Genomic DNA, 26,686 nt, shown 5'->3' with positions numbered 1-26,686 from the left:
CAATGAAGGAGTGAGCTCAGTTTCCTCTCCTGCCCCTCACCCCCTCCCTGGGCAGATGCCACTGAAAGCTGGCAGAATGTGATTGTGAAGCTGGACACAGAGAACATGGAACTATAGGGTGCTGTTCTCAAAGCTTATGCTTAAATGTAAGAGCTGTTCAGATGTTCAAATTGTTTTGTTCCAGTTCCAATTAGAATTGGTCTGTTGGTTTGCATATGCTGTGTTTGCCAAACGTTTGAGATTGGGCTTCTTAACTTCATTCTTTTATTTCCTTAGAGTTATTTCTGTCTTTGTTACCATTGGGAAGTGCAGTTTGCTGTATTCTCAGCTGTTACTAACAGTTGAGAGCTGTGACTTGTGTATGAGTTGATGTTCAGTTGGGGTGACTGTGCACATGCTGAACTCTACACAAAGGTCTTGCAAAAGTGTATTGTGGTATTCTACCCATCCTTTTTCATGGTGCCTAAAATTCCTGAAGATCTGGAAATAGGTTTGCTCAGTGGTAACTCCTTAGATACCCAGATGTTACTGGTGATTTCTGTTTCATAGCTAATCACAGTCTGCCTTGACATTTGCACAGTATTTGCCTCTAGTTTCATTTCCTCTTTTGTGTTTGTGCAGTTTCTTCTTATTTTGTTTGGTATTTGATTTTTCCCTTGTCTTAGAACTTCCATTTTAGTGAGGATGGGAGAAATTAGTGTCTTCCCATGTGAGATTTTCTAAATTACTACTGCAGAATTGAACTGTATCTACAGTAATTGAGAGATTTTTGTTCTCACATTGTTTTACATTTAGTACAATGTCTGGGAAGGGGACCTTGCAGTTACAAGGGGTTTTACTTGTTCTGGGCTTCTCTTGTGCAGAACTTTCTGACCATTGCTCTTGTGATGATAGATATCAAACATATCTAGCTGACCCTTTAGACTAATGAGAGGTCACCAAGTGTCCTGTTTGTGACATGGGAGAAAAAATGGTTCCATATTTTAAAAAATGGGTTACTGCGCTTTCACAGTACATTGACACTGATCTTCCTCTTGCTCTGTGGAGAATACTTACGAATAAGTAAAATTGCCTTGTAAGCGCTTGTGCAAAGCAAAGTTCCTGCTGATAGAAAGGTAGGTTAAGCATTTGTCAGTAAGGAGAAAAATCCCAGTGAAAAGCTAGAAAGCATTTCTAATCCTGTTTTCTACTTGATTCTTTTATATGTGGTTATGTGAATAGCAACATAGCAGTTTTATGAAGTACTCTGTTAATGTATGATCTTTAGGTTACTGTGGTAGGGTATTTTAGTACATTATATCAAAAGTCAGTTTTTCAAATGGATGTTCATAAGAATGAATTGATTTAAAAAATCAGTCAGCAGCATGTAATAGGATTAGGCTTAATTTATACTTGGCTTATACAAGTATATCACTCTCCTCTGTTCATTCTTATTGGACTATCTGCCAAAGCTTTGAAAGAGAGAAATTGTGGGTGGACAGGGGATGGTGATTGATTAATTACAGTCACAGTCAACTTAGGTTTACATGATTTACATGAGTGGCTATTTGAGCTGAAAGCTCATAAAGATCATTAGGCTTCATTTTAAATCACAGTCCAAATAGTCCATTTTCTTTGATAATTCATGTACTGTTAAAAATGCCAAAGGTTGTTAGCATTTTTTATTTCCCATCACCTAATATTCTAGCAGATCACATACGTACAAAAGTAATACTTAGGGAATTATTACTGCTCAAGGTGATGCATAGAGTTTATGAAATTCATCCTTCGCAGCCACTTGTGTGGCAAAATTCTATGAATAATACAAAAGGTAACTCACTTCTTTGCTTAATATTATATTATTCTAGTTTATTTTTTAGAATTATTCATGTGCTATTATTGTCATATTTAGCTTAGAAGAACTCTCAGGTTCACTGGTACTATTCTTCTGAAACCTGGTTAAAACTTGCCACCATTTCTGTGGTACTGTTATCTCTAGGAAGTTTTAACTGGAAGGAAGTCTAGGTTACCTTGACGAGAAGTGCACATGGAATCATTATCCTTGAGCTGGTTTGGCCAGTGAGATATTAAACAGGGATTGTGGTCTGAGCCCACAGGCCTGGGAAGTGGGTTTTTCTCAAAGCAGAGGCTGTAGGTGAATGCATCTGTCCTAGAGTTGTAATTTGTCACTTTGATCAGAAGATACATTATACTCCTAGAACTTCATTTTCAGTTCCCTATGCAACAGCAAGAAAAAGTGAAAAAGGAGATTGATTACATGAATAACACAGATCTGTAGATGCTGATTAGTCTTAGCTGTAGAATCACAGAATCATAGAATAGTTATGGTTGGAAAGGACCTTAAGATCATCTAGTTCCAACCCCCCTGCCATGGGCAGGGACACCCCACACTAAACCATGTCACCCAAGGCTTCGACCAGCCTGACCTTGAACACCACCAGGGATGGAGCATTCACGACTTCCCTGGGCAACCCATTCCAGTGCCTCACCACCCTCTCAGTAAAGAATTTCTTCCTTATATCCAATCTAAACTTCCCTTGTTTAAGTTTGAACCCGTTACCCCTTGTCCTGTCACTACAGTCCCTAATGAAGAATCCCTCCCCAGCATCCTTGTAGGCCCCCTTCAGATACTGGAAGGCTGCTCTGAAGTCTCCACGCAGCCTTCTCTTCTCCAAGCTGAAGAGCCCCAACTTGCTCAGCCTGTCTTCGTATGGGAGGTGCTCCAGTCCCCTGATCATCCTCGTGGCCCTCCTCTGGACTTGTTCCAACAGTTCCATGTCCTTTTTATGTTGAGGACACCAGAACTGCACACAATACTCCAAGTGAGGTCTCATGAGAGCAGAGTAGAGGGGCAGGATCACCTCCTTCGACCTGCTGGTCACGCTCTTTTTGATGCAGCCCAGGATACTGTACCTATTGCTTGCTTCTGTACAGCACTAGAAAACTATGCTCAGGGCTTGGAATAACCGTTTTTGTGCTCTGTTACAGCTGCAATGACGATAGTTTGTATAGAACCAAAGATATCCTAAGAACTAACGTTTGGTCTGTGCTTTCAAAGACCAAGGTACTGGGGTAGGTGCTTAGTGCTACGTAAGTGGCTGATTTAGCTTAACCCTCAATTATTCTGTTCAATTACTCTGTAAAAAAGCCCCATAAGTTTTGGGTTCTTTCAAGATAAATTCTGTCCCTCTGAGGTATGAACGTTTTATTGAATCACTTTGCTTTGGAGTTTCAGTTAGGCGGTCGATCATGTATTCATTGTGTCTGTTTTGGACAAATACGCAATACTAGGTTCCCAGCTCAAGTCTGCTTTTCCTCCTTATTTATGGTAAAATTTGAGCATGTTAACTATCAGTTTGCAATATCTGAAAACATTTGCCAGCATGCTCTCTTAAAAGGTTCTTTTGTATGGTTTTGCTCTAAGGAACACTTCTATTTACATATTAGGATTTCAGTAACATTAAATACTTTTATTGTTACTGACCATATCACCGAACAGTTGCCAAATACAAAGTTTATGTAGTGGTTCTGGCCATATCTTGGACCCACAAAGATTATTAAGAGCTTGCTAGTCACAATTATGCAGATACGTCAGTACCTGCTTGCAGCATTCCTTCCTGAGCAGCACAGTGGCAAAGGTACTGTAATACTATTGTAACACCCAGAAGTAAAGAGCAACATAGAGAAGTACGATGTGGGATTAGAGGTGAAACAAGTATTGGAAACTGGCTTCACAGAATTAGGAAAAATAAAAAAGAACCTTGTTGAACATTCTGGCACTTGTGCATCCTCCATTAACTTCCGTGAGGACATCATTAAAACCAGAATCTTCCAGGTATGATGTGGACTGCCATGGTAACAAGCATCATAAAAGTTCAAGTTGCATGTATGAGTAAAATAATATGGTATAGGTTGTTGCAAGGCAACAACTTAAAATAGTAATTTTTCTTTCTTCTGTCTCCCTCCCTATAAGCCATTATCAGTCTTGTAGACTTGGAGAGACTTTAAACGTAATGGCTGTTCAAGTGGAACTATCCACAAAGGAGGTAGGAAACCGCAACAGCAAAAGTATAAGCAAGTTTAACAGAAATTCAGGAGCTTCACATGGTGGAACCAAGACTTTACAGTTTGGGACTCGTTCTTCTGACTGCAAGTTGATCAAACTGAGATACATGTTGGAGTTGATCTGATGTACTTTTTGGTGACTTCTGTAGAGCATCACTGTTAGTTTCTGCCCTTGAGAATGATATGCAAGAGCAGAAGAAAGAAACCTTTCTTTCCAAACAAGAGAAGCAGTAAATGGAGGTTGTTTTGATATTTGCTGTTTTGTTTTGTCTTCACCCCCATAGCTGGAGCAGGAAAAAATGGAATGCCCGTTCTCCCTCTTTGTTGGGAAAGGGTAAAGGATCTGTACTTGTGCATTGTGGTGAAGAGCAGGTGCAGGGACAATCTAATAGCATGTTTAAAGGACAGTTACAGAGATAATGAAGTTACGTTTTTTTTGCTAGCAGCAAATGATGTAAATTTGCCAAGAATTGTGACTTGAAAGTTTCAGAGTGGATGCTGGGAAAAAATTTGTTTACAGGTGGGGGGGCAATGCTGATCTGAAGTGACTACATGAGATGTTGAGCATCTCTGCTTGCAGGTTTTTGAGACTTAGATGGACAAAGCCTCAGCTGGCCTGATCTAGTGTTTGTGATAGTACCACTCTGGGTGCAGAATTAGCCTGTGGTCTCCAGGTGCCTCTTTCCACCTGCCTTTTCATCTTTTCAGTTAACAGCATACACACTTTTTGTTCCTTCCTCCAATCTTTATACTTCCAGAGTTAGACCTCGGAGATTTCAGTCAGTAGGAGGTGAGCAGATAGCAAGCAGTAGCTAAATCTGGCACTGAAAAAATGATGGTGCCACCTGCACCGTTCCTCCAGAGCGCATGTCTTTAGCACTGCACTACTGCATATGATATTTTCTTACTTTAAATAGTTGCATTTATCCCAGTGAAATTATACAAAACTTACATAAAAGTCTGTGGTGAGTTGACTGTGGCTGGATGGCAGGTGTCCACCAAAGCCACTCTTTCACTGCCCTCCTCAGATGAACAGGAGAGAGAAAATACAACCAAAGGCTTGTGGGTCAAGATAAGGACAGGGAGAGATCATTCAGCAATTACTGTCACGGGCAATATAGACTCAACTTGGAGAAATTAGTTTAATTTATTACCAATCAAGTCATAGTATGGTGATGAGAAAATAAAACCAATCTTAAAACACCTTTCTCCTATCCCTCATTTCTTTCCAGGGTCAACTTCACTATGAAATTCTCTACCTCCTCTGCCAGAGGTGCAAGGGGACAGGGAATGGGGGTTGAAGTCAGTTCATCACACATTGTTTCTGCCACTCCTTCCTCCTCAGGGGAGGACTCCTCACACTCTTCCCCTGCTGCAGCATAGGGTCCCTCCCATAGAAGACAGTCCTCCATGAACTTCTCCAGCATGACTCCTTCCCATGGACTGCAATTCTTCACAAGCTGCTCCAGCGTGGATCCCTTCCGTGGGGTGCAGTTCTTCAGGATCAGACTGCTCCAGCGTGGGCTCCTGTCTCCACTGGTTCATAAGTTCTGCAGCAAACCTGCTCCAGTGTGGGCTTCTCTGTCTATGGGACACAGGTCCTGTCATGAGCCTGCTCCAGCATGGGCTTTCCACAGGGATCACAGCCTTCTTTGGGCATCCCCATGCTCTGGTGTTGGATCCTCCCTGGGCTGCAGTGGCGCAGCGTGCCTCACCATGGGCTGCACCACGGGCTGCAAGGCAACTGCTGCTCCAGTGCCTGGAGCACCTCCTCCCCTCCTTATTTACTGACTTCAATGTCTGCATGGCTGTTGCTTTCACATTTTTAAATTCATTACCCCAGAGGTGCTGCCACTGTTGCTGATGTGCTCAGCCTTGACCAGCATTGGGTCTGTCTTACAACCGGCTGGTTGTAAGATTGGCTTATTTAAGATTGGCTGTATTGCAAATGGGGAAGGTTCCGGCAGCTTCTCACAGAAGCCACTGCTGTAGCCCCCAGCTACCAAAACTTTGTCGCACAAACCCAATGCAAGGTCCTAGTTGACAGAGGTAAAGTAAGGAAACAGCTAAAATTAGAAGAGGTAAAAATAGAGACAGGGAAGCTCTTTGAATGACGTTAACAGCAGCAAATTTATCCTCGATTCTGCCAGTTCGCTCTGCTCTGCTTCGTAGGTCAGACTGTAGCTCAGAGTTCATCAAAATGAAAAAAGTGTCATGCTGAAAAACATGCATTTAACATTTTATTGAAGTCTATAAAAAGTCGTTGTCTTTAAAGTTGTTCGATACGGCCAGAGTGTTTGGGTTTGGCCCTTGGCAAAAGGGCCAGATCCATTGTGAGAGCCTCAAGAGAGGAAAATTATTTATGAACTTCAAAGATAATTTACATGGAAGCTTATCAGAAGCATGTAACTGTGTGATGCACTGAGTAATTGGTGAAAGGACTTTTAATGTCATAGCATTGCATCACAAAAAGGAATTTTCCAGCAAGTCTGTCTGTGGGGGAATTCTGTTGCGTTCCCTCTGTTGCTGGTGAATGCAGAGTTTGTTAGAACTATGGCATTAAAAACAGTTCCACATATTTCATTTCTCTTTTACGGAGTTGATTATGGACACAGACCATGAATAAGCTTATGGTCATACTTTGCAGCGTGCTACCTTCTCTGTGAATGTGTTTGTTCTTGAAAAGGCTAGATAGCCATTGTTTTTTTCTGAGAGTGGTCTATTTTGATTCCCATGGGATTAAAAGGTAGTCGGTGAGGAGTCTTTGCAAGTTCATGCTCTAATTTACCCTGTAGTGTATTTTAATGTCTTCAGTCTCATAATTGGTAATGCCAGTGATACTGAAAGCATTCAGAAAACATGTAAATGTTGAGAAAGGCTGAGAGATTTGTGCAGATAATATTAGTGACTTCTGATCAACCAACTAAAAAGCCAATTCTGTTAATTAGCTCTGTTTAAAAAGGAGTTGACACAGTTTATTACTATAAAACCATGAGAAGAGGTTTCCAGGTGCTAAAGGAAATCTGCTCTATTGTTTTTTCTGAGAGGCATTTGAAAGACAATTCCCTGTACAATTCATTAGGCATTGCATTTCAGAAACAGCCTTTGGTTGAAATTGTTCTCAGATTTTTACAGATTTGTGGTTTTACAGATTGCTAATTGCATTTGACTGTCAGGCACTGAGTGAATTCAACTCCTAGGAAAAAAATGTGGTACTCGACCTCCATAACAGAGTCTCATTTGAAGAGCTAAATTGCAAAGATGAAGAAAATGCTGCTGCAAAGCTCTAAGCAAATAGTCTGGAGGCTCTGGATATGGAGTGGCAGCTTCTGTAGTAACATATGAAGGAGAGGATAGAGGATGGCGGGCTATAACTTGATTGCTTTGCATGGAACTGGACTCTTCTGGACTCTTCCTTTGGAAGATGGTTCTTTGAAGTTCTTCAAGAATTCATACTATTTGAAACAGTGGTACTTTACTCTTGTTTGTGAAGCATCCTTATGAGTTATCTTTTCTAGGAATGCTTTTTAAAAGGCAGTGGGACGGATTACACAGCAATATTCTTCATTATGATCAGGCAATATCAAACAGTTTGAGAAACAACTGTCTTTGTTTGTTTTTTTTTTCTTTTTGGCCATTGCATATTGAATTTGTAAGTTCATTCATCTGCTGGTTACCTCCCTTCTTGTAGCTTACAAAGGTCTTTAAAATGAAAAATTCTGTCCTAACCTTCCATTGGAGCGAAGGTTCTGATACTATAGAAGCTCTTTAAATGCATTTTTGAAAAGAAAACCAGAATATAGATTTTAGTCTTTTTGTATCTCATGATAGACTTTAATTTTACAGAAAACAATAGTTAAGTAATTGGACAGTAGCAGGCTGGGGTTTTGTTGGTTTTCAGGTTGTTTTTGTTTGTTTGTTGTTTTTTTTTAATAAAAACTCTTTTTGTACAAATAATATTTTGGAGTAGCTTAATACTAATATTACAGCTGTCACTGATCAAAAATGTTGGTTTCTTAGGTGAAAATGGTCTTAAAAAGTAATTGAAATAATTCATACCAATGACACCTGTTTCCATGGTCAAGTGGTTAGGGAGGCTATCAAAAACTATCAGTAAAGTGCATTTAATGGAATCGTGATGAAATACATTGGTTTGCCTTCTGTGATCAGGTCATTAAATTAGGACTAAAATTTAAAGTTGTTTGTGTGTCTTTTACATGAATAGATTTTAATATAATAATGATACCTTGTTAATTTTGTTTGTGACTTCTTTCTGCTTTTTCTGGAAGCTGAAGTTAGAATATATTGCTGATTATGGTTTAAAGTCTGTTTGATGTCTCTTGGGTCCATTTTGCTCTTTGGCTCAGGGTTTAACCAGTCATCAGATCTTTTATTTATTTGCTTTTTGTCTCTGGTTCGTTAGGGTTGAGAGTTTGTTTTGCTCTGTAATTAGAGGAATAGCATCCTCTGAAAAGGTCCTTCTACAAGTCTCTAGCTCTCACAGTAACTAGGGAAAGTTTTCTTTCTGAAGCATTTTAAAATGTAACCAGTTGCCTCAGATTTTCTATACTCTGTAATCTCAATTATTTGAAACCATACTCAGAGTAGCTGTTTTAATGTCTTGCTTTCTCCATTATATCTATTATCAGATGAGAAAAAAAGCTGAAATGATTAATCCTTAGGTTGTTTTTGTGTGTTGGTAGGTGATTTCTTGTTGATGTTGAAAATGTCAGCACTCTGGAAAGATTTGTTTCATCAGTTGTTGTGTTTCAATTCAGCTCCTGTTGAAAAGATTGCAAACCCATCAGGTCTATGGAATAGCACTTTGTGGAAATAAAGAGAAAACATAGAATCATAGAATAGTTGGGGTTGCAAAGGACCTTAAGATCATCTAGTTCCAACCCCCCTGCCATGGGCAGGGACACCTCACACTAAACCATGCCACCCAATGCCTCATCCAACCTGGCCTTGAACACTGCCAAGGATGTAGCATTCACAACCTCCCTGGGCAACCCATTCCAGTGCCTCACCACCCTCTCAGTAAAGAATTTCTTCCTTATATCCAATCTAAACTTCCCTTGTTTAAGTTTGAACCCGTTACCCCTTGTCCTGTCACTACAGTCCCTAATGAAGAATCCCTCCCCAGCATCCTTGTAGGCCCCCTTCAGGTACTGGAAGGCTGCTCTGAAGTCTCCACGCAGCCTTCTCTTCTCCAAGGTGAACAACCCCAACTTGCTCAGCCTATCTTCATGTGGCAAGTGCTCCAGTCCGCTGGAGCATGATTGTAAAGCAAACAGCTTGATGCAAATGCATTTAGTTGGAGGTGTTGCTGTAGCCTCCAGTCATCCAAATGTTGTCCTGAGTATTTTTTTAATAAATTAGTCTTCTATTTGCATATGTCCTCATGGCAGCTCTAGTAATCAGAACTGCACTGAAGCAGTTGCATGCTGGCAATAGTTTTTCATTTATTTTTCTTGAATGGGAAATTCATAAAAACCCTACTTTATAGTGTACTTAGGGTATTGCAACATTATAAATGAAATGATATATCAACTGATTCTTGTGGCTACCTCTTCAGTGAGACACAGTGGACTTTTTATAATAGAAGTAGTAGAATATATTTATTTATAGCCTTAAATCACAGGCCTTTTAATAGGGGTGACTTAGAGTGCACCTACAAACATCTGAACAACTAAGGGGGATAGGTCTCCTGCGTGGAGTGTGATTTCAAAGAAAAAAACCTTGGAAGCGCAGGCTATGTCAGATATTCCATGAGTTAAGTAATTTGAATTTATAGTTTTCTTCTTATCAATCAGTAATGAAACTGAAATGAAGAAAGTGACCTTGTGATTTTTTTTTTTTTTTTAAATTCAACACATTTGCAAATGCCCATCATTTGTCACATTGTTTATTTATTTCTAGGAATAGAACTAATTGTTTTCTTTAAACAGGTCAGTGTAAATATTGCTTGCATCAGAGTTTCATTATGTTATGAAAATGGCCTGTGTATTTAGAAAGAAAGTGCTAAACTTGAACAGCTTGTGACAAAGCCATGAGAAACTTGTTCGATTCTAAAGATGCCTGAAAGTACTTTTTAAGTAACTGTGAAGAACTGCATACTCTACTAATTAGCATTTATAATTAGGATTTATTTTCAAAGCCTATACTTATTCAGGTAATTAGCTAAGAACAATTGAGCTTAGTCTTCTTTTGAGCATCATCTAAGTTGGGATGAAAGGTAGGGCACTATAGTTAACCAGTTTTTAAAAATTTAACAGGCAAAACAGCACTACTTGCATAGACACAGATCAACTGGAGTTAAATTCTTGGCTTCTCTGTGTGTTGTAACCTGGTGAGTGTGGTACATGCTGGAATACAAGTGCTTTGCCTTAACTAGATTTTGGAAGTTGTTTGGAAATCTGATCAGCTGTGTTGTAATATCTGATCCTTGATATGTCCAGTTTAGCGCTTAAAAATATCTGTGAGATCCTGAATTGCTGCAAGAAGCTACTCTTGTAACAAGCTAACAGCATTTAGATGTGTGCAATCCGGATTAGCTTCATCTAGGAGAATATGGACTCATGACAATCAGATTTTGGAACACGTGCTTTATGCTTGCTCTTAGAGCAGATTAAAGCAAATATGCCTGTTTCCCCTGAGCTAATCCTAGCTGGAAATTGGCTGCTTTCTGCTTGTAACATATTATGAATGTTGATTACAGATGGAGAGATATTAGTTCATTTAAGACTGAGTTGGTAGATATTGAACTAATCTTGTGACGTAACATTGGTGCTGATTCATCTCCATAGGAGAGCTAGACTGTGCAGAGGTGTGAAGAAAGCTCACCTGTTGACTGAAGGTAACTGAAGCAGTTGCATATTCTTTATCATTGGACTGCAGGGGATCACACCTTTGGGTGATTTGGGCAACTTCAAATAGGGTTTGAGCATTCTATGAAAAGATAATTTGTTGAAAATTATGTTTACATCCATTTGGAAGAACTCCTGGAGAAATAAGCATGCCTGATTTAAATTAGAATGGATAATAAAGTTTTGTTTCTTGTGTGTGAATTCATTGACATAATCAATGTTTCAGCCCTTCCAGTGTAGTCTACTGTTCTTTCTTTTGTATACTTCTATTAAATATTACAGTTTCCTGACTACAGGTGTACCTATACACATGCTCTCTAAATACTGATGTATGACAGAGTAAGTCACTGCTTTTATTAAGAGACTAAACAGGAATTAGTTGAAATCAAAAGAATAATATAACAGGTCATTAAAGCAACAAAGAAATCTTGAAAATGTCATATACCAACATGCATTAATTTTGTTAAATGGACAAGAAAATAGTAAGGATATCTTTGTAGAGGTTAGTGGAACATTTGTTACACTGCAAAAGCATGAAAGGGCTCAGTATGTGTGCAACTTGCTTTGTGTTAGCCAGTTATTTTTCATTGACATCTGCAAAATTCCTCTGGTCAATGTGCAGAGGAGGAGGGAACATCAGGCTTCTGTATGGCATCTGTGGGGGGCCAGTGTGCTGTTCATAGGCTATGATTTTTCAGACAGTTTGCACCTCACTTGGCCTCCTCTTTCTCTCCAATGCTAGATGTTATTCGTGGCAATCCCAGCCTGTGTGTGCATACAAGCTTTGAGTAATTCCTGCTTCATGCTTTGTTTGTAAAAGTGAGAAAAAATAATGAGTGCTAAGTCTCTCTCAGAAATATGTATGACCTGCTGGAAAACACATTTGTAATATTCTTCCTTATGAATGGCGTTGTAAATATATATATTTGAATCACAGTATCAGTAAGGTACAGCGAGCTGAACATTCACACAGGATGATGCTGTTGCTGCACTCAAATCACCATTCCATTAAAAAAAAAGGTCACCATCCTCTCAGTGCTGGAAAGGTTCCAGAATTAACTGCTTTCAACTGTGTTTTGTACAAATGTGCCATGATGACTCTTATTTATTCCTCTAAGATGCCAGTTTTATCCACCTGTAGAAGTATTCTGTTCAGGCTATTTGTTTAACTCTTACACTTTTTGAAGAAACCAGGGATTTAAGACCGATAAGCTGAAATGTCTTTAGACTTATTACAGCATATGCAATACGGTGGTTCTGGCCATTCTACCTACACTGGAAAGAAAATAAAGTTCATAAATAAGGTACCTGCGTGTAGGAAGTTACAAAAATTCTTTAAATGTGATATATCACGTGGCAAAATACAGAGAGATTAAGACCTCATCTACTTAGTAGGGAGAGATCCTTGGTATCAAAGGACAGAAACTGTGGAATCCAAGGGTTAGTCTGATGCATCAGAGATGTCCGAGAATCTCTTCACATTTTTTTTCTGGTAATATACTTCCTGATGAAAAAGTAATCTATGCAGTCTATCACCCAACAACCTTGTTTATCAGCCTGTTGTCACAGGAACCAATATTTGGGATGCTGAAAGATTACCAGCAAGGTGGCTGAAGCCTTCAAAGAGGTTTAACATGTTCAGCAGTGGTGCCTCTTGATCACAACTATGAAGAGAAATTGTGGAGCTTTGACTTGAATTTTGAAGTCCCTTTAAGAAAAGGCATTTACAAATAGCTATTTTATCTTTTTAGTTATGCATAATCTATAAAACACGATTCTGTGCCTATGTAATCAAAATAGACTTAATACAAAAGGCAAGTTTAATTAAAACTCACAGCTGGAGATGTCAGCATCCTGATCGCAGGTCTGATTATACTTCTTTCTAAATTTAGTTCTATATTCTGAATTTCATGATGGATATTATGTAGTCAGTGCTTTGGGAAGTCATGCATCATGTAACAAGGATTTTCACTTAACAGTACTTTTAGCAAATGTTCTCCGTGCTAATATTGTATGCCAAGTAGAATGTGCTGTAACAAATGATTTATTTTCCATAGGTGTGGTGTGTTGACCTCGGCTGCTGCCAGGTGCCCACCAAGCCACTCGGTCACTGCCCTCCTCTGCAGGGGGGGGTGGAGGGGGGGTGGTAGTGGTGGGAAGAAAGTAAGATGGAAAAAGCCTTATGCGTCAGGATAAAGGCAGTTTAATAAAGCAAAATCAAAGGTTGTGCTTTGAAGCAAAGGAAAACAAAAGATTTCTTCTTACTACTTCTTATCAGCAGGCAATGCCCAGCCACTTCCAAGGAAGCAGGGCTTCAGGATGCATAGTGGTTGCTCTGGAAGACAAACATTATAATAACAAATGCCCCCCTTTTTCTCTTAGCTTTTATTGCTGAGCAGGTGTCATACGGTATGGAATATCCCTTTGGTCAGTTTGGGTCAGCTGTCCTGCCTGCGTCCCTTCCCAAGATCTCACCCACCCTGAGCCTACTGGTGTGGGGGGGAAATGTTGGAGGGACAGCCTTGATGCTGTGTGAGCGGTGCTTAGCAGTAGCCAAAGCACTGGTGTGTTACCAACACCCTTCTAGCTGCCAGTACAAAGCACAGCGCTATGAGGGCTGCTGTGGGGAAGGAAAAATTAACTCCATCTCAGCCAGACCCAGTACAATCTGTTGTTGAATTTTAGCCTCAAAATTTTGAAACTTCAGGAACTTAAAAAGGAAGCATAACCCTTTTAAGTTACGTGTGTGAAAAGATAGGTTTGTGGATGCAATCAAATCATAACTGTATTTATTGATCAGGTGGCACTACTGAAGCAGAAATAATTTTAGTGGCTCCATGAAGCTGAAATCCTAAAATTGTCAGTTTGTAAAGAGTCCTGAAGAAAGCAAAAATACTCTTTTCAAGATAAAATGTTCGCCTTGCAAAGATATGTGACTTATATCAAGAGGACCAGGCACTTTGGGCCCACCATTTCTCAGATGGAGAAGTACTACTCTGTCTCTAAAATTATAATCATGTTTAACATTGTTTCAGAGTCACAGTTCTTTAGTTTGTTTGTCTTTGTTTAACCTAGCAGATTAAAAAAGGTTTCGAAACAAACAGGATTGGTTTTCGTCTGTAATTTTAAGTATTAGACAGGTCAAGAACTGAAGAATTATGTAAATCTAAATATGTAAATGTAAATCATTGTATGGAAGCTAGTGGAGAAAGTAGCAATTGAGTATGATTTCTGTGAATGGGGTATGTTACAGTTGCTGCCTTTCCATTTTTGTTAAGACTGAAATTGTAAACACCAGTAACTGCTCATTGGTCCTTCATGTAGCTTTGTAGGTTCTAAGACCCAAATAAATCTTGAGGATGGGTCTCCAGGAGATCCTAACGTGGCCATAGGAAATCCTGTATGGCCCTTCAAAAGTTTAGGAAAGATTTTTAAATGTTTGTCTGCCTGTGGGAAAGCACTTCTATCAATCTGAGTTTGGTTGGGATTTTTTTTTTTTCCTTAAGAAGTAGTGATGTTCCTTAAAACCAGAAACTGTGGGCTGAAGTGTCATCCTGCAGTCTCATGCATTGAGTGGATTATTGTTGGAATCCCATAGGGACCTCAGGGATGCAGTAAAAAGCATGTGTGCTTGAGTAGCTGCTAGAGGTGCATTGTTTGGCACACTAAAGCATGTACCTGTGAGTTTGGTGTTCCAGTGGTGCGATATTGCCAAGACCACAAGAACCTCGAGGTAGCCTGAATCGTAGGTCTGCTCCACAAAGATCAGAGGGGGTGAACAGTACTGCATCAAGCAGGGGAGCCTGACTGAAGCGGGTGGCTGACGGAGACCTCTGCGTGGTCACTGCTTGGCGGCATTTCTCCTCTCCCACACTCTGCTCTTGCAGTTTGCTTGGCTCCCTTCCAGTCGCTATGTTTCTCCGCATACATGAGAACATGAACATTTCTTATTGGACTGATCAGTCTATCTTTGTCCTTGGTTGGGTGCCAGACCAGCTGGCAGATGTGGTTTGGTTTTTTTTACCTCTTCAGAATGTGAACTTACAGAGTCTTTATGTCCTTGAGCAGGACAAGCAATAGCTCTGCATCTCGGTTTTCAGCAGGCCAAAAAAGTGGTTTTCAAACCTGTATCCTGGCTGGGAAGCTCTATGGTAGTTGGCATGGTCTAGGGAGAACTTGAAGTAGGTCAAATGCTTAAAAAGTAAATGAACAATCTGTTCATTTAGTTCTCAGACTGGTGCAACAAGTCACAGGTTTGTAACAGGGAAATTCAACGCAGACGACTCAAGAAATATGTTTCAATGATGAGATTGTCTAAATACTGCAATAAGCCTGTGAGGAGCCTGTGGGATACTCGTTACTGAAGCGTTCAAAACCAAAGTCAGGAATGATGGAATTGCACCTTGTTCACTGGGGAGGGTAGTGGAGTTGGTGGCCACCAGCCCTAATTGTTCTGGAAGTCTTTGTTTTCTGTTGACACAGTTGCCCTGTATCAGAGAGGCTTCTGTGTCAGGATTGAAGATGTCTCACCTAGGAAGGTGAGAGAGACAGTTTTTGGATTTTTGGAACATGTCCATTCACTGGGTTTTTCCTTGGCCAGAGAGCACTTAAAGATATTTGTCTGTACTGAAATTATCAGAGTAATGGGACTAACCAGTCATCCAGTTGCTGGAAGTTACTGTTCCAGCATTTCAGCTAGTTCATGTCTTTGAGCTCCTTCCAACAATCTGAAATCCAGAATGAATTAGGTTTATTAATTTAAAACAAGCAAAGGTTCTGGAGGATGATGATATAATGCAGAGTTAGAACCTCAACTTTACAGGGTAATACTCATGAATATTACATAGTGTCAGGCTTATGTTTTATTTGATGTGTTTACTTTTATTTGTTGTGAAGATATTGCTTCTCATCAATGTGACCTACAGAGAAACCATATCATAGAGCTCTACTAAATTCTGTTGCTGCTGGAGGTCTATTAGGATAATAAAAGCTTATGCCTTTCTATTGGTTGTGGCCAGTGAATTAATGAAAACTGGCAATATGTCTTCATTCAAGCTAGTAGACCCCGTTTTCAGTTTGCTATTTCTGTTTCCAGTATTTACTAATGTATGACAAATCATAATTGCAAGCAGACTGTGTAATGCCAAAAAGTCATGAGAGCAAATGAGCTGTTTGTACTGGAGTTCATAATGAGCAGAAAAGTTAGGCTAAAATTACTTTTTCTGACAACTTTCTAAACATGCTATGATTTATTTTTGAATCAGTGAGATTAACATTTATCCTTCTTGTTTCCTTGTTCTGTCCCTTGACATTGTCTTTGTATGTTGCAAGTATTTGGGGGAATGGAGGGAACGGTTGGCTGTCGTATAATTCTGAATAACATAATAGATAAAAATCAACAGCTCAGTAAAAAAGACAGAAAAGTGGTTTAAATACATGTTTTAGTTTGTTAGATCCATTATTTTCTTTTTGATAACTTAAAAACGATAGGTCAAATGAAGCTATTAAGGAATGATCTATGAGAAAAAAATACTAGCATAATCTAAAAATAATTCAAGAAATAAAGTTTCAGGTAGCACTGTGATTTAGATAACAATCATTAACTGGAAAACTTAACTGTGTTTTCATAACAAGTTGTATCGTCTCCTGGTTCTGAAATATTTTCTTCATTTAGATATATTCAATTCAATGTGCAGTTAAAGGTTGAAAAACATATTACAATTTGAGGAACCGATTATCTTTGTTTATTCTTACTGTTCCCTTTCAGTCTGTGAATATAAATTAGGTTTGAGACTGTTAGCCATACCAAAATCTCAAAAGACAGTGCTCAGTAGTAAATTTTGTTAGCAACAGAGAATGTGTGCTTTCATAAATGTTAAATTTACAGTACAGCACTTGCTTGAATGAACTTGATTTTTCTTCCATGTATCTGCTGTATTTAAGATGTTTCTATTTAAACAATTAGTAATTTTCAAATAATATGCAAAAGATATATGTTTTAGAAAATAATTAAAATTCTGGTTGAAATTGTTTCAATTTCAAATACAGTAGGAGTAAACTTGACATTAACCATGATTAAAGAATGAATAGTAATCACTTGGCAAATAAATTATGTCTTTTTTATCACTCGCTAATGTCATTTTGGAAAAGAAAAAATGGGAAAGGAAAAATTGGGGCTTTAAATAGTTAGCATGAAATAGTTTAAAATTTTGTGCAAAGTCCAGTGTAAAGCAACTGTACCTTAGAATACTGAAATAAGACCAAAAGTAGCAGTGGTTACTTGGGTAAACCACTGTGTGAATAGAAAGTTTCCTGATTTTAATCAGGCTTATGATTAGTGATTCAAATCACTGTTTTAAATTGATCCACCCTGGCTTTGCTATGTGATCCCTTGAGTGACAAACATAAAATAGCACTGCTTTGGTACAGTGTGAAAAGTTCAAGTTTGTATTTGCCTGTGCAATGTTAATAACATTATGTCTAGCCATACCTAAGTTTAATCGTTCAGACAGTTTTACCAAAATGTAATTTTCAGGGAGTCCAGTAGAGCCATATTTCACAAAAGCTGTTCCCACAAGAGCTAAATGCCAAGATAATCAATCATACAGTGTACTGTATCCTGTTGTTATAGATGTAATACATTATTTATGCAGTATAAAGATTTTTCAGATGTTGTTGAAATGAACAGGCAAGCAAATGAACACCTGTAAGGTAGAATGTGTCCTTAGCTGAAAGCTGCAATTTCCTAGGTTAAAATTTGTAAAGATGCTTTCAGTGCTTATGTTTGAGACTGATTTGCTGGAAATATGGGAGTAGCGAGGGAAGTAGTGAGAAGTCAGTTGGAAGTCTATAATATGCTCGTTATACCTACAAATGAGTATTTGTATACCACTTATATTTCAGTTATTAAACCTGAAAGTTGTTACTTAGTCACTGGAAATAGGGTGGGACATTTTGGCAGCAGAACGAAACCCAAGGACAGTTTGAGGTAGTGCGGTGTGCGTTCCTCAGTGACCCATTACATATGTCACCACTGGTACAGTTAATGAATATACAGCACAGGCTTAGGCTTTTGATGGAAAGTTGTCTCAACTTTCAATTTTCCCCTCATCGCATTGTTTCACATTCTGTTCTTGGGCTGAGAATAAGATGATAATCTTCTTCACCAGATTCATTTAATAAACTGTGATATTTATACAAGAAGCCTAAAAGACTGATTGAAAACAGTATAGCAGTGGGGAAAAAAAATTGCTTCACATGAAAAAAATAGCTGCCTACTGAAATAGGGGCGACTTTCTTACTTTCTCCCTGTCGGATCTGGAAGTTCTTTCTCGCTGGTTTTCAGGAAAATCTGCAGTCGTACCTTCAGAGTAGTTTTCAAACTGTGATCTTGTTATGTTGCTTGGCTGAAGGGATCTGCAGCTCAGGGACTTTCAGGGACAAAGGCACGCCACTGCTGTACTTACTGCCCCTTGGTAGATTTTTGTTACTGTTGCCTACCTAGTTTTTGAGCCCATGTAAACTTTTTAACACCTTCTATATTCTTTTGTGGCTTTGCCATCTGCCAGGTGAAGAGGTGCCTTTGACTGTTTAACCACACGTTTGCTAGTTCTGTTTGCTATTGTTGATTTAATTCCTGTAGCTGCTGCTACCTGTTCTCAGGTACATCAGCCTTATTTTTCTACCTCCTTCTCAGTCAGCTCCAGTGCCATTCTCATGTCTTCTTACTCTTCCCCTTTCCTATTTTTTCCCATTCTTTAAATACCTTCGGTCAGCTCTTCTCTCTACCATGGTTCCCTTTGTCACCACTGTCATCTCCATCAGGTGTTCTGTCAATAGTCTTCCTCTCTTTGGCAGTCTCACTTCTGCATTTTGGTTCTTCCCTGTTCATCTTTGATTCCCACTTCCATGCTGGCCTTTTGTACTTTTCAAGCTGCCACATTTCTTTGTGCCCTTCTATTCATTTGCAATGTAGACATGTTTCAGTTCTGCTCAGTAGACATCATCCATCCTGTTCTTTAGCAATTTCTCACTGATTTCCGTCTTACACAGTTCCTCTTCCATGAGACCCCTGACATTAACCAGCCTTCCTCTCATTCTGTTGGTCGTTCACTTGGCCTTTCCATATCTTCTCTAAGGTTTGGGGGGTCTGCATAAGTGACCACCCTCGTCTGGTGTCTGTCTTCTCTAGTAGTTCCTCCTTCCAGGAACCTCATAGTCTTGTCTCCTAGGGCAGTATTTCACACAGCTCTGCCTTTTGCTTTTTTCTTCCTCTCACCTGTGGAGAAATCCTGTCCGTGAATACAAATCCATGTCTGTACTAATGAGTCTTATCTCAGGCTCTCTCCTCCAGCTCTACATTTCTGTCCAAATCAAAATCTTAGCTGATGTTTTATGAATTGGGCAATTTTCAAGAGAAAAGTTCAACCCTCCTTGCTATCTTCTTTCACAGTCACCATGGGTATCAGCACTGTCTCTCACTTTAGCTTGTGCCTTAGTACTGCTGTGGTCACTTTCTAGTGCTTATCTAAATCCTTATTAATCCTCCTTTTGTCCCTTCTTTTTCCACAGATGACAATTCATGTGCTCTCTCTTTCCTGAGGACAACCCATCTCTGGGGATCCCTGTACTAGCGTTTTCCAGTCCTATTGCACACATACTACATTTCATCTCAATTCTCTGAGTAACAGTAACTCTCAGCAGTTATTCTTAATTTGCGGGGTTTTTTTCTGTGACTTTGCTGTACATTTTTAGACCTGAAAATTGTGTTTCTTTCAGTTAGTTGGCCTAAAAGATCTTGCGTTGTATAAATCTTGTTCTTCCTACTTGGCATTTCTAAGATATATCTTTTTGATTTGTTCATGTAGATAAAATCATTACCGAGAGATATTAGGATTTTCTGTCTGTTGGTGGCTGTCTGCCAGTCTACCTTAGAAGCTTTTTCAATTCCTTTATCCAGGATCCTGCTTTTGCCTGTGGAAAAACAGAGGGCACGTCTCCTGCTGTGTCATGCCCATTGCTCATAATCTTCCTGGAGCAGCCTGCTTCCTTGTCCTTCTTCAACCTGTATTCATCTGTTCTTTCATGTACTCTACTTAACCCTGATGCTCTTTGGGCCAGCAACTCTCTTTTGCAAAATTTCATAGAAAGGGATTCATGGATTGGGAAGGTGGATTTGACAACAACAAATGATTAATAATTAAAGACCCTGTAAGTGTGTAGCATGAGTCAGATGCTTTCTGATTTACTGGTTATTTGTTTACATCTTTGAACAAATGCGAATCTGTTGCTGCAGCTGAATAGATCGTGAATGAAAGCAGACATGGTCTCGTTCTCATAGCGAGCAGTTGAGTTGGTGCTGTGGGCAACACTGCTACTTCTGGGCTTCTTTTCCTCAGTTTTGTACGTAGAAGGAACATTAGCAATTAAAACAACTTTCACTGTGAGGAATTAATTTGATTCATAGCTTTCTCTCTGTAAATTTGCTGGTTTACATAGGTGTTTTGTCTGAGCATTTAGGGTATGTGGCTTAAGCAGTACCAGGAAAACATGAAAGTCTTGTCATAAGAACAAGTGCTTAATGCCAGTGTTGCTGATCCTTGTGTACTGAACACAAATCAGTTCTTTTTTCAAGAAAAGAGCTAACCAGTTTACAAAATTACATGACTTACAAGATTTCCCTTCTGATTATTTCATGTCACTGCTGCTCTTGCTCTGTTCATTCTTGAAGAATATGCCCTGCTAGGCCAAGGGATGGTCTCTGCTCCCAGTCTCTGCTAAGAGTAGCAGGGGTGGTGGGACAGCTCTGCTGCATCATGGCAGAGGCTCCAGTTTCTTCAGGCACATTCAAAAGTACCAGAAAGCAATACAGAGAAAATTCTCTTGTGTAGGCACTGCCTCTGTGGACGTATGCTGAGGTTCCCTGGAGAAGACTGGTGTGTCGAACTGTTGGAACACAGAGACTACTTTGGAGAATTACTTTCTGTATTTGAGCTGACAGCCATGAATGCTGTGAACCTAAAAATGGAGAGAAAGAGGAAATGTAAAGAGACAGTCCAGGGATTATGTGTGAAGAATATAAGTCTTAAACAAATGTTCTGCACTGTGGTTTTCTCATTTTTTTGAGAGGGCCTTAGTCTTTTGGGCGCATCTGTTGGTATGTTTAATTCTCCCAGAATTTTTTACTCATTTCTTTTTAAAAGGCACAACGAATAAACCCTTTTTTTTTTTTTCTCTGTACTACTTGCCCACTTGCAAGCAAAATGATCCCTGACAACCTAGCATTAGAAAGATTTCAAAATGAAAATTGTTTAGACTTTTCTGGTTTGAAGTCTTTCCATTATTAAATGCTTTAAATCAATTTTGTTTCAGACTGGGCTTTAATGTGCGTGATAGCATCTTTGTCTAGCTGCTGGCAGTGAGAGGCACAGGAAACTTTGTACTTTGCCAGAGATGAAGCTACTACTTTGTTAACTCAAGTGCTGGAGGCTTTATGGTCCTGAAGATCCCAGGTTTGATTTGTTATGGCAAATAAACCAACTGTTTGCTCATGCCCATATTTCATTACACTGGTACTATTAGCTTCCATTCCTGTGAAATCTGTGTACCAGTAATCTGAAACCAAGAGTATATGCGGGAAGTTAAACCCTTCTACTTGTCTAAATTTCATCTGTTCCAGTGTCTATTTTGCTTCCAGTGCTGCCCACCTAGCAGCTTAGTTTCTTTTAAGTTGTATTTTCATGTCCATAACATGAATTACATCTAAGTTAACAGTATAGTTGTTCTATCCTGACCTTTCCACCAGAATTATATTAGTGTGCCCTCTTGCTAAAATCACATAGATAATTGTGGCTAGTAACAACTTGAAGAAACTTTGTGTATTCCACATGAGTCTTATTAAAGCAACTAAAAAAAAATTAAAAGCATAAGATGTAAGGTGTACCCATTGCAATTCAAATACAGATAAGAGCAAGTGCATTAAAAAAAGAAAGTCTCTAAGTAGATTTAGAAGTTCTCAGCATTCTGTTTCAGGTAGATGAGTTTCTAATTATATATTTAGTAAATTGTATTATCTTTCTCTATATACATTCATTATGTTGCTGTTAATCCTGGTATGGACTGTAAGTACTTTGTAGAGATCAAATCTACAGATAAAACATATACTTACTAGTGTGAAAATGACAGAAGCTTTACCAATATAAAAAATCCAGAAGTGAATGTTCAGAAATTTCTGTGATTTTTGTGTTTTCAGTGGTTCTGAACTGTGCTTGTGGCAGGAGCCATTTCCAGCACAAATTGCTTTGCTGTGGTTTCAGAACAAAGATTTGAAAGTCAGTATATACACCTTAGTGTGAGCTAGTTTGGAACACAGGCTTACCCCACTGACCATAAAATGTGGGGCATTTAGGAATGCTGAGAAAGAAAACCAGGTATTTTCATGTACATTATTGGAGACCATTGGTAAAAGCAACATTCTGCTGGCTAAAATAGGCTAATTGTATTATTCAAGACATTAGATTGCTTAGAAAAGAAATAATCATTGAATGAAATTGAACCATGACTGCTCGTGATTGGAACTGTGAATAATTTGAAGATGAAGCTAAGAGTTATCTGTCCTTTCTTCTGAAAACCAAGAATGTGCTCCTACAAAGTGATGTGAAAACTAGGAGCTATGGCTAACTCTGTCCAGAGCCTGAGGATCAGTTAGATCATCATAGTGCAAAGACCATGTCTGTCTGACTAGCTCGCAACCTCAGTTTCTCCAGATTTTGGCTGCTGGCCTTTCTGGTCAGACCTGTGTAATTTGGCCAGTCCTTCTGAAACAGTTGACCCTATTGATGTCTACATCATCTCCTTTGTGTGGTTTGCCTTGAGTGCACCTGTGTGCTGTAGACCAAGGGAACGGACAGTCCTGCAACAACAACTTCTCTTCCCACTCATTTGTGTGCCACTTCCTACTACTTATTCATTAGAAGAAACAAGCCTAGGAGGAGTGGCAAAACCAATTGTGGCATCAACGTGTATGTCACCTAGAAGAATTAATGTTCAATATTAATGTAGAAGACAGAGCAGAAGACAACAGGAAGAAAACTCACATGAGGTGGTCACAGTTTATGAAGGTTAAACTTAGACACCACTGCACACTTAGAAATGTCGTCAAAAGGTGCCCTTTCCTTCTTGGTTTGCAAGTTCCTTCCCTCAATGGAAATTATACTTTCTGAGTTTGGTTTTGAAGGCTGTTGATGAGTTACATGACATGGAATGTAGTTGTCCAATTTCAGCATGATTTAGGCAGTCCTTTATGTGTCAGCTCAGCACTTGGTTCACTCCACTGGCGCCCATTCAGTTTTCAGTATTGTCTAAGGCTTTGGATTTGATCTTCAAAGCAACTGTTGGATCAAACACCCTAGCTACATCAAAGGCTATATTTCTATTTGTGAACTTCCAGAATAGCTGTATTCCTTTGGGGTGCTGTAGATGATGAAATATCAGAGCAACCATACATCAACTGGGGACACTGTGTTGTGTGTTGAAGGTACAGGCTATGAAAAAAAACAAACCCTGTGAGGCAATCAGGTGAATCCAGAGTAAGATGTTTTAAAGGACAAAACCTCTCTTTATGCATTCCATCATAAATATGATGCAGAAACAAGTCCCATTTTTATCTGAAAAATAATTGTCAAAAAGAAGAAAATAAAATCTGAAATGCTGTCAGATCATTAAAGGGGTTGTGTTTGTAAATATCTTTTTATATGAGCGGTAATATGCTAAATCTTTAGAAGTTGTGTACTTGTGTGGAGTAACCTCCTAGCAGTATTTAAATCTTACGTTTTCTTAGCATTAAAATCACGAGCACCACTTACTGGGAGAGGCCATGTTATTAGCAAAAGCTAAAGAGTGGCAGATCTCAAAAGGAACTGAATATTGTATGACTGTTGATGGACTCAAGTCTAATCAACTTCTAAACAAACCTGAAATGCTTTGGTTTTAGCTGATTAGAAGTATTCTCCAACTATGCTTTACAAAGTACTGTTGACAGAACTGATAGTGCCTAAACAATTATTTCTTTCCCTTCGACCTGGTTGCTAGGAACTGATAGATTACTCAGAGGATTATGTTAAATTGCAACATAGAAGACAATGTAATTGGATAAAAAATTAAACACCTATTAAATTAGATGTAAATTAAATATTATAATAGGTATGTATTCTATAAATTTAATCTTGGAAAAGAGAATATTTTTTATGCAAGTGCAGGTTTTCATTATTTGTTTTTTTAGTTCTCCCTTTTTATCTGATTGTAACAGATAATTTGCACCGGAGTGCCCAATACCTGTTAGATATGAGACGTTATTTTGCTATTTTGAACTTTTGAGTCCCTTGAGTATCCGTTTTCTAAAAAGGAACATCAGTTTCTTCATTTTTAGCATCTCTTAGCCTGCCTTCTTTACAAAGAGAGGAAGTTGTCATTATGTATTGTAATAAAGACAATCGGAAGTTGCATTAGAAGTATTCTGTCGAGAAGCAGGGCAAAATGTCTGGGGGAGTCTGCCCTGTTTGCCTCATCTAGTGTGTGTTTTCAAAATGACTACAGTAAGGTGTAGAGTGTGTTCATTCTTGTCTGCTTGGTACAGTGTGGAAGGCTGAAGGTAACAAGGTTTCCAAAACCTCCAGCACTGAAATTTTGTTGAACTTTTCTGAAATGTTGAGTTTGCGTAGGAAGAATCTGCGTATGCCTCAGAGGGAGATTATGTGAATGCAGAAGTGCCCTGTTCAAACTGAAAGCTTTGTGCAAAGTTTCTGTGGAACTGGATTGCAAAATGCATGGGACCATCTGGTATTAAAAAAAGAGACAGCTTGTCACGTGTGAGCAGGTGATTGCCACTGAATCCTGTTCTGATCAGCCTGAGCTGATGTCTGAATAGGTTTCCTTCCACAGTTGAATTTTGTAATAGATAGACACTCCAAAGCACGTTGTCACTGACCTTCGACAAAAAGTACAGGTGGTCAAAACCTGTTCTTCAGTTAATCTCTTCTTTGATAGTGATTACTTTAAGAAAGATCTAATCCTGATTCTGAAAATTGAATCCTGTTTGTATCTGAAGAACTTCTATGATAGTTATCTTGAACTGTGATTTTACTGTTGGGTTGGGTTTTTTTCTCCAGCTCTTGTGGTGCATAATATGAAATTAAGTCACAAGATTTCTTCTTCCTGAATGGCTGATACAAATTTGAAGCAAGAAGGGGAAAATAATGAGTTTCTGTTGTTCAGCTGTGCATGATAAATGCTCATGTTCAAGTTCTTGACAATTTCAGGGTATTATGAATATTTCAATGAATATGTAGTGGTGATACTTAAAAGAAATATGACCTCGTGATTCTTGATGGATTTAAAGAGGCATCTTTGCCGGTTATTTCTTTTGTTCTAGTAAGCATTACCTTGAACACACCTCTGCAAATTTTTGCTGTAAAGAATAAATACCAATGTGACTTAAAAGTGAAGGTTTGATCTGTGAATGTGAATTGTCTTATGTGAGCATATATAAATTACAAAACTTAGGAAGCAGTGCAGTCTCAACATCTTACTGTTATAACTGACAGTATGCATGAACAGCCCAAGTCGTAAAAGATGACTGCCAATAAATGTTAGTATTGCAAAAATACTTCATTCCATACAACAGCTTTGAATACTCCCTACCCCCATATGTAATTGATATTCACCACTTGTACTGAAAGAATAGATGCAATGGAAGGGACAAGTAAAGAGCAAATATTTAATGTTTAAAGAAATTCAAATAAACTACAATTTAATGCAGCGTATTTTTCAGATATGGAAATTCATTAACAGAAAGGTGATGTTCAAAATAGTTTTCTGTTGAGTTATTAGCACTTTGTAATATTGTACTAAATGAGGAGCTAGAACATACTTTTTGTAAGCAAAAGAGTACTTAAACAAAAAAAACCCCACAAAACCAAAACCAACTTTGTTGTGAGGTAGCACCTGAAGTTCCTGGTAATCAACATGCTTTTCAGTGAGTGGTTGTGTTACTTCAGGCAGTTTACAGTGCTACTGAGTGTGACAATGCTCTTGGTGATTTTATATACCCAGCTATACAATTACCTTTATTTGTATTTCAAAATAGCAAAGAAAAAAAGGTATGTTTTTCTTCTGCCTTCTGATTGCAAATCTGGCTTTTATCCCTTTCTTCTGCTTCTTTCAGTGCACTGCAGAAGTGTCACTGGGTAAGCAATAAGGGACTCTTGCATTGGATGGACCCTAATCTTCCCCTTCACCTGCTCATTTCCTTTCACTTCTTTATATGCAGATATGAAAGGGACACTTAGTATGATTTTTGGTTTGGTTTTAGTTTATTTTTATTGTGGTGAGGTGTGTGCACATAAGGACAGTGTTCTTTTAAAACCTGGTGATAGATGGAACTGGTGAAAAATCAGACAAAAATGAACTTTAAATATTTAAGGATGTGAAGTTATTTATAGAGGGAAGGATCATTTAAATGAATACTGTTTTGGAAACTCAGCTATGTGCATGTTGATTAGATCTATAAACAAAATCTAGCAGTGTCTTTAATTAGAGCTTCTTTGCATTTGTTTTTCTTTTCAGCATAAATATGCATGGATCTAGGGTTCACATTTTTTGAAATGCCTCTAAGCTTTTTGTTGGCACTTTACTGTGCATATACAAATGTATATGCCCTCTAGTCCATCTGCTTTCTTTGTGCCTGTTAGCAAATA

The 26,686-nt window shown here is 38.7% G+C and overlaps 1 protein-coding gene across 1 annotated transcript in view; it reads left to right on the top strand.

Moving 5' to 3' along the window:
* DDX10 (DEAD-box helicase 10) overlaps positions 1-26,686 on the top strand; it is a gene marked incomplete at its 5' end in the record, with an annotated part of 179,004 nt that overhangs the window by 139,863 nt on the left and 12,455 nt on the right. The gene's annotated exons all lie outside the window — the stretch shown is intronic.

The sequence above is a fragment of the Psittacula echo genome, assembly GCF_963264785.1.
Source record: "Psittacula echo genome assembly, chromosome: 3".
In the NCBI taxonomy this organism is placed as follows: Eukaryota; Metazoa; Chordata; class Aves; order Psittaciformes; family Psittacidae; genus Psittacula; species Psittacula echo.
Note: the sequence above shows the minus strand (reverse complement) of the source record. Positions and strands in the feature narration are given on the sequence as shown.